This window comes from Falco peregrinus, chromosome 2 (genome assembly GCF_023634155.1).
Source record: "Falco peregrinus isolate bFalPer1 chromosome 2, bFalPer1.pri, whole genome shotgun sequence".
In the NCBI taxonomy this organism is placed as follows: domain Eukaryota; kingdom Metazoa; phylum Chordata; class Aves; order Falconiformes; family Falconidae; genus Falco; species Falco peregrinus.
Genome location: NC_073722.1, coordinates 87968955 through 87982285, shown reverse-complemented (window position 1 = coordinate 87982285; position 13331 = coordinate 87968955). Strand labels below are relative to the sequence as shown.

Below are 13331 nucleotides of genomic sequence, written 5' to 3'. Positions count from 1 at the left end.
TATTTACTGGGATACCAGTTTCATACAAATCAGAAAAAAAAAAATCGTGCCAAGTGGCCTCCAGATATTGTAATAGGAAGGATGTTTGCAGAGTGTTTTGAAACACAGGATCTTATTTTAAAGAGAGTCTTCATGCACAAACAGATGCTACACCACTTGCATGGATGTAACCCTAGGCTATCTGGTGACTCTCTGAAGTTCTGGAGTAGCTTACCATGAAGAAATTACTGTTTCATTTACAAAGGACAGCCCAAAACATGGTGCAAAGTTTGTGTGGAGAGAGACAGAGAAAACAGATAGGAATAGGCACAGCCCAGAGAATGAAGAGATTACAGTGATACGGCAAATATGTAGAAATTGTTGGAAAAAGCAAATATGTGCACAACTAGGGATTCTGGAGGAAGCAAAGAATCCAACAGGTTAGACAACCAAAGCATAAATCGAAATAAGCAGATACTGTGGACTAAGAGTTGAAGCCAGCACAGGGATCTGAAGTGTCAACTTGCATTTATAGAACTATCATGGTTAAAATCATACAGCAAATTGCGTAATAGACAAATGAGATGAACTGAAAGATTAGTCTATGGAAATAGACTCAGACAGAGGATGGTAAGGAATATTTTTTTTTTAATCCTGCTCCTAAACTCTTCTGTACTCAAGGAAAAAATCTTAAATCCCATTTCCTGCCACTATAAGGCTAAAAAGTTAACACCATATTTCATAGCGGTTAACATGAAAGAGGATTACTGTGCTGACTTGTTCTTAAGGAGCAAATACATTCTAAAACCTAGATTGGGAAGGAGGTAGATTTCTTTCTGCTAAATCCTCTGACAAGAAGCAGGAGGGTTAAACCATATTTTTCTCTTAAGACTTCTGGGGATGAACAGAACTAAAAGCCTGTTGCCCTCAGTAGAATTGATGTACTCTTCCAGTCAGACTTTTTTTGTTCAGTCATTCACTGCAGAGACTGACTTCATATGAATAATGGTGCTTTTCTTTCCTACTCAGATGAAGTGCTTACACTCTTTTCAATGAAAGCAAAATAAATTATTTGTTTCTCTCTTAAACATTAAGTTTTTAAAATAAGCCAGAAAGGTGTTATGAAGAAGATCCAATGACCCGTCAGAAGAAATAACTTTTTAATGCCAGCCGACCAACTGCCTCTTAAGAAAAAGAAAGATTCAGCTCCCTGCCCAAGCAGGTATCCCAGCCAGAGCCTTCTCCAACACGGCAGTACTGCAGTCTGGGACTTCACTTTGGCAAAGCCTTTTACAGGGAGAGCACCTAGGCAGTGAGCGTGTGACACACATCCTGTGAGACTCGCAATGTCTTGCCTGTTTTCTCCTGAGCCTCTGAGCTGTGACCTCAAAGCGAATGAATCTGAGAAGAAAATACATTAATCAGGCATTCACTCAGCCAGGCTCAGGATTTTTAAACGAGGGATCTGAATCAGCTCTATTGCCTCCCACTTCTTTCCTGATACAATTAGTCAGCATCTGCCCTGGCAGCCAGCCTGCTGCCTCTCGGAGGGGGGGGACAGGCAGCTGCAACTCCCTTGCCCGCTGCCCACTTCCTGACAGGCTGCAGAAAAGTGGGGAACAGCTTACTGAAATCTGCCTGGTGAAGGTTAGCATCCCTTCCCTACGCTCAGGGGAATGAGAGCTTGGAACTGCCACCACATACAGCCGCTTTGATTCCCTGCTCCAGCCCAAGCGCAGGTTCAGACGTGTCCCAGCCACACCTCTCCCCACCTTGGGCCAAGGCCATGCCAGCTTCACACACCTGTTGGAGGCTTCCCCACATTTTAAGGGAATCCCCAGAAGGGGATGTGCAGGTGCTCCGCTGCCTTCAAAGAGTTCAGGCAACAAATCAGCCTGGGAAATTGGACCCACAGTATTCAATGTGGCCCTCTGACCTTTTCCAAAATGTTCTCAGCCCACCAGGCTGGCAGGACTGAACTTAATAGCTAAGCGTTTTGAAAGAAGCATGTACTTTTAAAATCCAGTTGAATTTTTGCTAGGGAAACTTTACAAAGACACCACTAGTGTATCCACAGGAGTTTTGCAATTCTAGGTTACAGGTGATTACAGCAAATAAACAGGCATGCAAGTCAGGGTCGGAAGTGGGCTTTTACTTAAACCCTGCCTCACCAGGCACTTGAAAAATAAATAAAACCCCCAAGCAGTTCTCTTTTACCCAACAGCTATAAGACTCCAGCCCCACTCCTCAGGCCAGATTGTGCAAGCTCTTGCTCCAGCAGTCACACCGAGTTCAAGCAAAATGCCTGAGTAAGCATTTGCAGAATCTGACCCCCCCCCCAGTCAGTTATCTGTACTGCACCTATTTGTGCCTTGCATTGCAAGCTCCTTAGCCAGGGACATGGTCTGGAAGTATATTGTCAGCTGCAATGTGCTTTATCTCCATTTATGGCATTAAATCTAATTTTTGGTGCCAAGTGCAGCATTACCCTTACAATGACATCTATTAGAGACAGTTTCCCCTGAAGACTGTGATCTGACCAACAGCCAGTTTGCGCTGTTCGTTTTTTTATTTTATTGCAAAACCACCATGTTCATACTACCTCTCCGCTTCTTTAATTTCAAGCATTTTGTTAAAAAATAGTAAGACAGTCACTGAATTATGGAAATACCACACCCTGGCATTACACTGACTTCACTCAAGATGTGCCATCCTTTCTTCCTTGAAGATTTAAAAAACTGGGAACTCAAAACAAAATTAAAGCAATAAGCGTGACTAATTAGTCTCCAGTAATGTGTAAGTTTAGCAGAGGCAGCCTTGCTTTCCCCATGCCAGTGCAAGCATTCCTGATGGGCACCCGGCCCCTTCCCCCTCCCAAGGCACAGGAGAGGGAGGGGTGGGACAGCAGCATGGCACAGCATGGAGCAGTTCTTATGGAAAAAAAATCTGCAAGTTCCCCTGAAACGCTGCATCCTGCATGCCATAAAGGACAGCTGCTACCTTCTCACTTACAAAAACGTGACCCCAGCCAGTCAATCTACAGAGCTAACGCTGTCAGATACCCTCCCACTCACCACTTCTGATGGTCAGAGCCATTGTAATGAAGCAGCTTCCCCTCCACCTCCAAAGGGGATGAGCTTTGCTTTTGCTCCAGGCAGGTTTAGAGGGGGTGCTTTGGGGTGGTTTGGGGTTGATTTTTTTGCTTTCCGGTGAGGGTACAACCCAAGCTGTTTTACACAAACACAGAGGTAGCATGGGTTCATGTGTAACCACGGAGGAAGCAAGCACAAATAGGCAAATATTCTGAATAATGTCAGAGTAAATGCACATGGAAACTTGCTTGGACTCACCTGGACTCCTTTCCCCCTTTCTTGTCCAACCAGTTCATGGATGAGGAACATCCCAAGCCTCTGGCATGTGGAATTAGATGCTCTGGGTATTAAGTAGAAAACTACTGATAAGTCTTTTGAAATGGTACAGCTGGCATCGTGTAGCCCACGTCCCACTTCATATGAACTCTCAAAATTTGGAAGGGAGAGGGAGATTTTGTTTATTTATTACAAGTGAAGGAGAGAAACTGGGGTGCTTAATCAGTCATTTGCGTCTACTGGGAGTGGAAGCTGGTTTGTCTGGCTATGACCATGGCTTCTGTTCTGTTAGGGAAGAACCCTTGTGCAGCTTTCGGAAAGTCATATAAACATCTCAACAAAGGTTACATGCAGATGCCAGAGACAGCTATAAATCACAGATTACTAATAATGAAAGCATTTTGAGATCCCTGGGTGGAAAAGCTCTCTTTGCTGGATAGGCAAATATTTTAATTCCATACTCCAGTGATCACTGTCCCAGCAGAACCCTTAAAATGTTTTTTCCTTCCATGACTGTCCCGTTGTTAGTTACATCTCCATGCAGCTTTTAAATAACAGCACGATTTCCAATACTGCAGCACTATCAAATGTACTAGTTTTCTCAGCATTTGGTTCCACTTACAAAATACTGAATTATTAGTACAGCATTCCACTTAAAATCCTCTAGCACAATTAACAGGGTGAAATATTAGATAATAGTGGCTACTGCTGCTGTTTACTGTTCATTAAATGCTAATGGGAATTCAGCTCATCTTCAAAATATCATGCCCTCACACAGGTAGAGATAGAAGGGTACAGACAGATTAAACTATTTTTCCAGAATCAAACAACAAATCAGCGGCAAACAAATTCTTATACTCAACTTCTTGTTTTACCACTGAAACGGAGATTGCCAGAATGAAGATAATGGCTTATAGTCCTCTCTCCTCACTCAGATCCCTTTTTCCCTCATTCAGGAGCTAAGAAGTAGCACTACAGCAATTAAACCCACCGCTTACAGGTAGCAGCCAGGAACTGGGAGACCCAGTGCAACTGGGATAAACCAGCTGACCGTAACTACTAAAAAGAGGTCCACACTTGGGGAAATACTCAAGGCATTCCTTCTGCAGGGGCACCACCCATAATAACAGGCCAGCAGTCTCAAACACCTCTGCATCTTGGATGGATATGCAGAACCGCATACATTAAACTACTTTTCTTGGAGTTCACTTAAGAATGCTGCCAGCTTGTAAACAGCAGAGTCGGTTTTGCTGCCAACACAATTTTTTACCTAGAGCAAACGGAAGTGCTTTTCCAAGAATTTCCAAGACTGTTGCGTCATGCGGTACGCTGGCACTGTACCATGCAGCCCAGGGAGGAAAGACAAAAAAATACAAGCTGCTGCTCTGCACATCCTGAAAGGGATTATTTAGAGGAATTTATTTATTCCCAGGAAGAGCCTAGCAGTCCAAAACAGACCTTCAAAAAAACCCCAGTGTTCACTGCAGGGGAATATAGTCTCATTAATATTTTCAATTAATATTTTCAATGCTGTAGCAAAAAGTGAGTAATTTTTATACTGTGCATATTTCAATTTGCATTACAATTTCGAGAGCCTTGTTTGATAAAGTACAGTGGAGACTAAGAAATGTAACATTTCTGAAGGACTGGAAGGCAATCTTCTCTATTCTTCCTCCCCCCCCCCGTGGGTTTTGCATAATACTAAAGTGTTAGTCCTTTGGTGACTTTACCATTTCGAAGCTTTATTAGAAGTATGTGTATGATGACAGCATTTACAGTCCCTTGGTAAGGTCAGGGTCCCATTGTGCAAACTTTTAAACATGATGAGCATTTATAAGATAAATATACAAGGCAAACCAAGGACATTGTCTTCTCCATACTTTAAAGATGAAGAAAACTTAAGTTGCTTAACTTCCTTCATGAGCATAGCATGGAAAATTTAAATCAGTGATAGAAACTGAACGCAGAGTTCCCTAGACCACAAGCTCACCCAGAAGAATTAAATGTGTGTATATATCCAAACATTGCACCAATTCCTAACAGTAAGTGTTTATAACCAAATTTTCTGGGTAAAACTTTTCAAGTTGTAAGTTACATTACTTTTAAAACATGCTCAGCCAAATGTCAGTCTGCTGACATCTGAGGAATTACGAGACAACTCTCACTCTCATGCCAAAATTCCTTTTATTCAGCATTTTGGTACTACAGTTCTGGCTATGTACACTTCACAGATGTGCACGCACATTTTATTTTTCAGTGGATCCCCTGCCATTTACAACTTTGGTAAATATTCTTTCTGCCTAGAAGGACATCCACATTTTTCTTTGAAGACTGGTCATAATCATGTCACTAATATCACATTATCAAAGAGCATTTGAACTGACTAGAAAATGAACAAAGAGCCTTTTTCAAGGACTCGAGAAGTTTGATATAAAAAGTTCCACATGAGGATCATTCTGAATACTTTATAAGGGTAAACAGAAACTAGGAATAACAAAGCACCTTACCCTTCCAGGGGTAGGGGAAGCAACATTAAATAAAAACAGCACAAATTCAAGTCTTACTGCACACTGGCATAATTTCAAACCTTCTTTTAAATAGGTCTTGTTTAAAAAAGGTCGGTCTTCGATTGTGTGTGTTTCTAGTGAAGTTTTGAGGAAAGTCAATCCCTGAACAGAGAAAGCCACTTCTTTATTGTTTCATCCAATCCTGGGCAGTTAACTAACCTTTCGCATCAGTAGCCTCTTGCAAAGGGACAGAGAGGATAGGTTTTTTCCATTTTAGTTCAAAAACTAGTTCTTTCAGACTGCAGAAAGCAACTGAGATTTGAGGAGGGGCAGAAGGGCAGGAAAGCTTACTTCCCTCCAAATTAACACTAGGTGTTAGAGACTAATATCTGCTAGTTCTGAACTCATAAGAGCAGCATAATTAGAGAATAATCAATTCCCTTTTGATCAAAGAACACTTCCTTTGCTTTGCATTTAAAATGGAGCTGAATAAGAATCACAAAATAAGTCACATAGGAAGGGACCTCAGGAGGTCATCAGAAAGTATTTTGATAAGAAAATGTTTTCCAAATATTTTTATTTAGCACTTCAAAATACTTGGGTTTAGCATTTCATTGAATTTAATGCTATGTAAGAAGTTGCTTGATACATTTATCAGAAACAATAACATAGTAAATTAATTTTGTTTCTGAATGGCATGTTAAATCATAGCTTGAATGTATTAAACTCTGTCCTCCTGCTTAACAGAAAATAATACCCAATCTACTTCAATGTAATTTTTGGTTGCACGTCAACATGTTTTAATAGGTATAAACCAGTGAGATCCAGTCTTTCCACTGGAGACTAACTACCACACAGACAAACAAGCAAGCTTTAAAACAAGGTTTCTTGTCGGCTGATTTAAATTCTCAGCTAAAATTGGCAATGCAAATTACTCTATTCTGTTCTTTATCGAACAAGAGAAAAGATTTCCAAACTGTCAAACTGGCTGGTGGCATCTTGACAGCAGATGGAAATGCAGTAAGCGGAGTCCTACATGGCAGTGTCTTTATGTGGCTCCTGGAAAACTGAATCCACGCACTGAATGGTTCTTTATACAACGGGAAATGAGCACACATTTAGGGGAAGGAATCTGCTGTACACCCCTGTCATCTTAAACCAGTCCAGGAATGAATGGGACTAGCCCAGCATGAAGAGCAGAGTAAGGTTGTTTACCATATGAGGCCTCTTCCCCAGTCAATCTGTCATGTATCTCTTTTTAAAAAGTCATAGCAAAAGACTGATTTGAAGACAATTTTATCTTGCATAGTGTTTGGTTTAGTGGGGGAAGGGAGCAGATAGGGCAAACGGATATATTCTTGAAAGCTACCCCCTCTTCCTTCACCCAAGAGCCTGAAGGACAGCAAATGCCTCAGGCCAGTGTACTGACACGAAATGCTTTCTACCTCCCATCCAGAACCTGGGCAAGGACAATGTTGGCAAGTTTTTCCATCCAGTATCTAAAGCTGGAAGAACAAGAGGGAGTTGTTCCTAGTTCCTACATAGATCTCTCAGAACATTTAGCAACAGAAGCAAGAAGTACACCCTGTTTTCAGGGCCATTTTTACTGGGGGAGCAGCCCCTGGTGAAAGTTGTGAACAGAAAACTCCCTGCATTTCTCTAAACTGTTCTTATTGCCAGCTGTATACTAGGACCCTTCCTCTTGAACTTAGCTGGCAGTGCACACATCTTCCACACTTTCTGCAGGAGACCTCAGCAGTTTGTCTCTTCTACATTAGCAAGAGGTCCAATGCTGAAGGAAGTTTCCCACAGTAGGTCTATTCCCAAACGCCTGCTTGAGGTTTTCAGTTTAAAAGATCGCTCTTTAGCCCCTTCAAATCCACAGTATGCACATCAGAAAATGTGATTACATATGTAATCCTGGATAAACTAGATTCCCCACCCCTTTCCATCAAGTAAAATCAGTAACTAGAATCCCTGTTTAGGATTTGTGATTACTAGGATCATCCTCCACCCTGCCCTGGTCAAACAATACGGGCTCTAGGAAAGCATGAGAGCCATCATTTCAATAATGCAAAACCCTGTTGCTTCCACTCCAGAACAGCTGACTTGAAGTGCATGCTAGACTGTGCTTATTAACAAAATGAGAAATCTGATATATAGAAAGAAAACACTATGCGAGGATTAATCCTGGATTGCAGTTTGTGGCCAGCACTGGGCCATCATCCAAACACATATGAAAAAGAACAAAATTTCTCCCACCTGTCACTTACAGCAGGTACAGCTATTGCACTGTTGTAGTCTCCTCCTTACAGCTATTGTTACAACCCATTTTATATCAGCTTAAAATTCAGGACTGACCTCACTGTTTCATTTCTTCCTTGTTTGTGGGAGCCAGCACTGCAGGGTGAATTTTCTTTCCAGGAATTACAAACAAGAAGCGTGAGTAACTTACAAGTTTGGACAGCTAGCTTGTAATACGCGTACGCTTCAAGGAAAGAAACCCAGCTCAAACTGGCATCCTGTTAGAACCTGGAGATGCTAACTGAACGAGAAAATACAATTCTCAGGAATGGTGGGGGTTTTTTACATTGTTTCTGCTGCTTTTGAGAGAAGTAAGCACACTGTCACCGCTGATTAAAAAAGACCTAAACAAACTGATGCAGTTGCTTTGCCAATGAGCTACTGCACAGCAGAGTGAAACCTCTATCGCAATGCATTGTCCTTGCTCCCAATAGTACAGCGAGATAAAAACCAATTTAAGCAGCCCTAGTGGTTTAATCACTGGTGTTCAATCCACACCAAACCAAAGGAGAAGTCATCTTTATTTTTTAAAAGATATTCTCCTGCTTATGGTTGGGTCAACGCTCTGTTGTTGCAGCCCCACAGCTGAGCTCTGTTAATTTTTCTCCAAGCCCAGCAGGGTAGGCATGTCCGCTGATGCTGAAATGGTCCCCTTTCCCATTGAGCTTTGCCTGTCACAATACAGCCAATATAATGGCTATGTCACAAATGTGATTCTGCTTTCTCCCACTCCAAGACCACATTTGCTGCTGCACTGAAATGATGCTTTGTGGCAATGTTCTTCCCCGGATGTTGTCAGAAACTGCAGTTTCATCCGTACACTTTTTCAGTCAGATTTGGTTAGGGCATGGGAAGTGTGGTTCTCTGTAGAGAAAACATGACAACCTCATCGTACCAATACCTCTGCCTATCCAGCTATGGTGTGTTCATCAGGCTGGATGAGAAGGTTAAATGCTGCCATCAGCACAAAGTTCTAATATGAAGGCAAATGCACCTCGGTTTTCAAACATCATCCAGTTTCCCTACACCTATCAGCAAAGAAGGTAGCGAGAGCTCAGAGAATAGCTATGTACTGTTTTCTACACAAGGTCAAAGGAATGCAAACATACAGTTTACGCTTGACAGTTCTTAATTACTGTGGACTGTAAAGATGCTAGAAAACGAGAACTCTCATTGCAAGATCTGCTGTTCACAACTTCAAATTTCATGTTGTGCCACCAATTTTGAGCTGTGGTGGCTGTTTTAGGGAGTTTCAATCCATTACACAGCCAAACTGATTAGCATTAGATTGTGTTCTAGCTGTTTTAAATGATTAATCAAAATAAATTGAACATGTACCCTCCTGGAATAAGGCCTCTCACCTTCTCTTTCTCTCCTTTCTCCCCCCTCCCTTGTCACACATTGGCTTCTGCCAAACAATTCAGCACTGACACTACCATGTATCACGTGATACCAAGTGCTTCAAGCATCTTGTGATACTTATTACTATCTACACATCCATAAGTCATTCCGCCCAGCAACGTATGTGAATACTAACATGAGCTATTTCTTTATGCATTAAAGATTTAGAGCTCTCCCAGATTCTTGGAAGAAGCTTCTCCTCCAAACACTGAAAAACCATCCCTTTTATGTATGTGCATCTCGTCTGCATTTCACATAGATTAGGAAGCATGACATAAGAAAAATCTGCTGTACCTTCGGATTCTCCCATTCCTCCTGCTCACACCCTCACAGCCACGCAAGTCTGCAGTGATTAAGCAATGGATTTTAGACGCAAAAAAGCAAGGCAAGTGTCTTGCACGGGGTTTCCTTACCCATGTTTGAATGGAAAGTAACAAATGTAAGAGGTTGCTTATTCTTAATGCTGATCTCCTCCAGAGCTAAAATGATATGTCAGTAGCAGGTGGCAAGTTTGAAGACCCCCTCTCCCCTCTTTTTTTTTTTTTTTTTTTAAATACATATAACAAAAGGCACACGGATCTGACCTAATGGGTCAACCATCAAAAGTTAAACTGATTTAAATAATTAGACCTAGAATGTCAGGCACCACTGCAAATAATTGCTCCTAATGCTTTTAGGATTAGATTGCTAATGAAAAGGCGCAAAAAGGAGGCCACTTGCAGTTGTGGAAATAAGTCAATTTTCTTTCCATATGTCATTTTGCCCATGTAGATTTGCTGTGAAATCCTAAGGAGTCATTTACAGCTTTCTCTCCAGAGCTGCTGTAGTATATACATACAATAGTTCTAAGTCATAAAAAAATAGTAATAAGTCATCTTGAAATACTAGTTGTTTATGCGCTGTATTTATCAAGCACAGCAAACATCTGCTCATAGTTCTGACATTTTCCAATGAAAGTGACTATTGCATATTGTTTTCCCCTTTAATTTGTGGAAAAACATGGGAGCCATTCAAATATAAACAGCATTCCGCAATAAATTTAAACCAGTTTTGGTCAAAGGACAGTTTATTAGCAGAATGTAATTTTGATGCTGCTCTTAACTGGTTTCTGGCTGCTCTCTCAGATTTATTCTAACAGCTAAGTAACATCCGGGGCGATTTCGGTAACCGTCTGCTGAAACACTCGGTTGCATATATAATTCATTAATTCGATGTAAAGGCACACATCCGCCCCGCTCGCAGATGCTGAACGCCCAGTTACCCGCCTCCCGAAGCGTCGAGGCAGCCCGAGTTTCCAAAGGCTGCGGATTTCACCGCAGAAAGTTTCGAGCCCCCAAATCCCCGTGTGTAAATAGCGCCGGCCCGAGCGGGGGGAGCAGCGGCGGGCGGCGGCGGGGCCGGGCGCGGTGGCCGGCGGCCGCCCGGGAGGAGCGCGGCTGGCGGCCGCGATAACGGGGGGCGCGGGGGGCGCGCCGGGGGCTGCCGTGCCCGCTTCCACCTGGGACCGCTGCGAGCACAAGTCAATAATTGACTTCTCCCGCCGGCCCTCGCCCCATACAAAAGGGGCCGGGAGCGGGCGGGGAGCGGGCAGGGCGCTGCGGGCACCGCAGGGGCTCCGCGGGTCGCGCTCGCCGCAGGGGGCCGCGCACGGCGCAGGGGGCCGCGCACACAGCCTCCCCCCGCCCCCACCCCCCCGCCGGCTCGGCTTGGCTTTTAAATGCAAGCAGAAAAACAAAAAAGCCCGGCTGCCCGCGCCGCCGAGCTGGCACCGGCACCCGCGCGCCTGGCGATGGGAGCCCGGCCCGGCTCCGCGGCGCCGTTCGCCCGGGACCGGGCAGCCGCGGGCAGCGACCGGCCCTCCAGCCTCCCTGAATTACAATGTTACGAGCCTCGGCAACAATATTGCCAGCCTGGACTTACAATAATTTTTTTTTAAAACCGGGTGGACAGCTCTGCGCCTGGCCGGCGGGGCCGGGGAACCGCGCGTTTCCTCCGGGGGCACAAAGCCGGGCGGGCAGGGTCCTGGAGCCCCCGGCCGCGGGAGGGTGCGCGATCTGCGCTCCGTCCGTGGCGTCCGAGACGGAGCCGTAACAAAAGCCAGAGACCCGCAGGGACGAGCAGAGCGAGCGGAGCCGGCGGGTCTTTCCCTCCGCGATCCCGAACGGCCGAGGGGGGCGGCGGGGAAGGGGGGAGCCGGGGCAAAAGTTCACCGCGGTCCCGGTAGGGCAGGGGATGCTCGTTGGGGCAGGGGCCGGCGCTGGGGTTTGGGGGATGCCGGCCTGGCTCGTCGCCTTGCAGCCCCGCGGATGGACTGCGGGGGGGAAGGAGGCGATGCGAGTCCCGGGAGCCCCTTCCCTGCCCTCTCCTCCACAATGCGGCCGGATCCCCAGCACAAACACGCCCCCCGGCACCCCGAGGCTCCGCTCCCTCCTTTGGAGAGAATTAAATAAAAACCACAAAAAAAAACCCAAAATAAAATACAGCTCACTTGCAGGGGGCGAGCGGGGATGGGGAGAAGGCTCCTGCTCCAGGGCTGTCCACCCGCCCCGCCGGTCACCCCCACGCCGGCCGGCCCCGGCGGGCAGCAGCTGCGGCCCCCCGCCCCGATCCCCCCGCCGCCGGGGAAGGGGCAGCGCACACCCGTGCGCGCACACACACACACGCACACATGCACACACAAATGGCACGGGAGGAGGGGGAAAGTTTCCAGCCGCTTCACCCAAATAACCGACGTTTGCAATCACCAGACAGGCACGGTAGCGAATACACCGTACGCACGCCCCGGCCCCGAAAGCAACGGGGCAGCGCGCCGGGAGAGCGAGGGGAGGGGGCCCGGGGCACGCAGAGAGGGGGGCAAGAGGGAAAAGCAAATGATCTCTATTTTTTCCAGTGGAACTACCGCCGGTGCCGGGCACGGCTGCTGCAGGGCAGGAAACAAGGGGACACCCCCGCCACCCCGGCGACTCTCCCGAGTGGACCCTTGCAGATGGGCAAATAACCGGGGCTGCAAATAAAGAGCGGGGGAGTGGGGCTGGGCTGCACCGCGGAGCCCGGCAGCGCCCGGCCGCCCGAGCGGGACGCGCGGCCCCGCGCCCCCACCCGCGCCCCGCTCCGCGTTACCTTCTTATTGCATCTGGAGCAGCAGCTTTTCTTCCCCTTCCCCTCTCCTCCTCCTCCTCCTCTCCCTCTCCTGTCCTCTCGGTTTATACCAGCCTGTTCCTCATCTCACAGCCTTCCTCCCAGCGCCATCTTGCAAGCTTGTGACGTTGGGAGCCGCTCACCCCTGACCCACATTTGAATAGAAGCCAAAATGAAAAAAAGGAGAGGAGAGAGCGAGGGAGAGAGGAGAGAAAGAGGGGGAAGAAGAAGAAGAAAGAGCGGAACAAGGAGAGGCAGGGAAAGCAGCAGCAAAGCAAGTGCTGTGCCAGTGTGGAACAGCATCGGCTCCCTCTCCCTTGCCAGCTAGTTAGTAATAAGCAATTTCCTGCTTTTGCAATAAATGTTGCCGCGGCGGGGCTGGGAGAGGGACGGGGAGCCGGGTCATTCCCACCGAGGGACCAGGGCTTCCCCCACCCCAGCCCGCCCCCCCTTCCCTGCCACTCACACCCCGAAAGCCAGCCCGGAGCCCGACCACTACCTCCCGGCGACCCAAATACTGCTGCTCCCTCTCAGGTTGCGAGCAATGAAAAAGGCATTTGTTAAGATTATTTCTCCCATCCCTGATGAGGTCTCAAGTGTGTTAAGAGAAATTATATGGATTATAGCTTGTACA

At 46.2% G+C, this 13331-nt stretch overlaps 1 protein-coding gene across 4 annotated transcripts in view; it reads right to left on the bottom strand.

Annotated features, from left to right (window-relative positions):
• The window catches only part of HIC2 (HIC ZBTB transcriptional repressor 2), a 75762-nt gene extending 62674 nt beyond the window's left edge, over positions 1-13088 (bottom strand). For 3 of the 4 annotated variants that reach the window (XM_055795495.1, XM_055795497.1, XM_055795498.1), the window contains exon 1: positions 12680-13088. The gene's annotated coding sequence lies outside the window, so the exon portion shown is untranslated. The remainder of the gene's footprint in view (positions 1-12679) is intronic. The other variant, XM_055795494.1, reaches the window with a different exon arrangement.
• Positions 13089-13331: the final 243 nt, after the last annotated feature.